The sequence below is a fragment of the Euleptes europaea genome, chromosome 1, assembly GCF_029931775.1.
Source record: "Euleptes europaea isolate rEulEur1 chromosome 1, rEulEur1.hap1, whole genome shotgun sequence".
Classification (NCBI taxonomy): Eukaryota; Metazoa; Chordata; class Lepidosauria; order Squamata; family Sphaerodactylidae; genus Euleptes; species Euleptes europaea.
This window is the reverse complement of record NC_079312.1, coordinates 10,765,094-10,767,796: the sequence shown is the minus strand read 5'-3', so window position 1 is coordinate 10,767,796 and position 2,703 is coordinate 10,765,094. Positions and strand designations below refer to the sequence as shown.

The 2,703-nt window shown below is 44.4% G+C and overlaps 1 pseudogene; it reads right to left on the bottom strand.

Annotated features, from left to right (window-relative positions):
- Positions 1-473: 473 nt before the first annotated feature.
- On the bottom strand, positions 474-2,299 carry LOC130491135 (zinc finger protein 347-like; annotated as a pseudogene).
- Positions 2,300-2,703: the final 404 nt, after the last annotated feature.

Below are 2,703 nucleotides of genomic sequence, written 5' to 3'. Positions count from 1 at the left end.
CGCATTTATATGGCTTCTCCCCTGTGTGAATCTTGAGGTGTGAACTTAGGTGGCCATTCTGAGAGAAGCACTTTCCACATTCCAAGCATTTATATGGCTTCTCCCCTGTGTGAATCTTCTGATGTTGAGTTAGGGAGCCATTGCAAGTGAAGCACTTTCCACACTCTAAGCATTTATGTGGCTTCTCCCCTGTGTGAATTTTTTGATGTTCACTTAGGATGCTATTCCGAGAGAAGCACTTTCCACACTCCACGCATTTATATGGCTTCTCCCCTGTGTGAATCCTGTGATGTCTAGTTAGGTCGTTACTGTAAGAGAAGCACTTTCCACACTGAAAGCATTCATATGGCTTCTCCCCTGTGTGAATCTTTTGATGTGCAGTCAGACTGTCATTCCAAGAGAAACACTTTCCACACTCCAAGCATTCAAATGGCTTCTCCCCTGTGTGAATCTTCTGATGTTTTGTTAGGTCGTTATTGTGAGAGAAGCACTTTCCACACTCCAAGCATTCATATGGCTTCTCCCCTGTGTGAATCTTTCGATGTGCAGTTAGGTGGTCATTTCGAGAGAAGCACTTTCCACACTCCAAGCATTTATATGGCTTCTCCCCTGTATGAATCTTGAGGTGTGAACTTAGGTGGCCATTCTGAGAGAAGCACTTTCCACACTCAAAGCATTTATATGGCTTCTGTCCTGTGTGAACCCTTTGATGTTTAGTTAGGTTGCCATTCTGAGAGAAGCACTTTCCACACTGAAAGCATTCATATGGCTTCTCCCCTGTGTGAATCTTTTGATGTGCAGTCAGACTGTCATTCCAAGAGAAGCACTTTCCACACTTCAAGCATTCAAATGGCTTCTCCCCTGTGTGAATCTTCTGATGTTTTGTTAGGTCGTTATTGTGAGAGAAGCACTTTCCACACTCCAAGCATTTATATGGCTTCTCCCCTGTGTGAATCTTCTGATGTGCAGTAAGGTGGCTATTCAGAGAGAAGCACTTTCCACACTCCAAGCATTTATATGGCTTCTCCCCTGTATGAATCTTGAGGTGTGAACTTAGGTGGCCATTCTGAGAGAAGCACTTTCCACACTCAAAGCATTTATATGGCTTCTGTCCTGTGTGAACCCTTTGATGTTTAGTTAGGTTGCCATTCTGAGAGAAGCACTTTCCACACTCCAAGCATTTAAATGGCTTCTCCCCTGTATGAATCTTGAGGTGTGAACTTAGGTGGTAATTCTGAAAGAAGCACTTTCCACACTCAAAGCATTTATATGGCTTCTGTCCTGTGTGAAGCCTTTGATGTTCAGTTAGGGCACCATTCTGAGAGAAGCACTTTCCACACTCCAAGCATTTAAATTGCTTCTGTCCTGTGTGAACCCTTTGATGTTTAGTTAGGGTGCTATTCCGAGAGAAGCACTTTCCACACTTCAAGCATTTATATGGCTTCTCCCCTGTGTGAATATTTTGATGTGCAGTTAGGTGGGCATTCTGAGAGAAGCACTTTCCACACTTCAAGCATTTATAGGGCTTCTCCCCTGTGTGAATCTTTTCATGTCTAGTTAGGTCGTTATTGTGAGAGAAGCACTTTCCACACTCCAAGCATGTATATGGCTTCAACCCTGTGTGAATCTTCTGATGTTTCATTAGGTCACTATTGTGAGAGAAGCACTTTCCACACTCCACGCATTTATATGGCTTCTCCCCTGTGTGAATCCTGAGGTGTGAACTTAGGTGGCCATTCTGAGAGAAGCACTTTCCACATTCCAAGCATTTATATGGCTTCTCCCCTGTGTGAATCTTCTGATGTTGAGTTAGGGAGCCATTGCAAGTGAAGCACTTTCCACACTCTAAGCATTTATGTGGCTTCTCCCTTCTGTGAATTTTTTGATGTTCACTTAAGATGCTATTCCGAGAGAAGCACTTTCCACACTCCACGCATTTATATGGCTTCTCCCCTGTGTGAATCTTGTGATGTCTAGTTAGGTCGTTACTGTAAGAGAAGCACTTTCCACACTGAAAGCATTCATATGGCTTCTCCCCTGTGTGAATCTTCTGATGTTGAGTAAGGGAGCCATTGCAAGTGAAGCACTTTCCACATTCAAAGCATTCATATAGCTTCTCCCCTGTGTGAATCTTTTGATGTGCAGTTAGGTGGTCATTCCGAGACAGGCACTTTCCACACTGCAAGCATTCATATGGCTTCTCCCCTGTGTGAATCTTTCGATGTGCGGTTAGATGGCAATTCCGTGAGAAGCGCTTTCCACACTGCAAGCATTCACATGTCTTCCGTAGTGCTTTCCTTTTCCTTCTCCTTCTCCTGTCTCGCTTTGGAACGGTTTGATCCCTAGATTTTCCTTCCGTCTGCCGATCATAGTCTTTCCCCACAACTATCCTTCCAGATTCCTTTTCACTCACCATCTCCCTCACATCTGCAACTGCAAAAGAGAGGCAAATATCAAACAAGAATGAAAAGAGGGAGGGAAGGAGGGAAAGCTGAAAATGGGGGAGTAGTTTGGTGGGTGGAAGCAGAGATGAACGAAAAAAATAGCGAGGAAATGGAAGTTGCCATGAAGAAGGAAAGATGTGGGAGAATGGATACAGTGGAAAATGGGTTGCTCCCAGAAGCTTTGCCAGCATTTCCAGGAACTGGAAAACCCTGGACCAAGAAACCCCCAGATTTCCCCCGCCCATGCCATGTGCTTTTT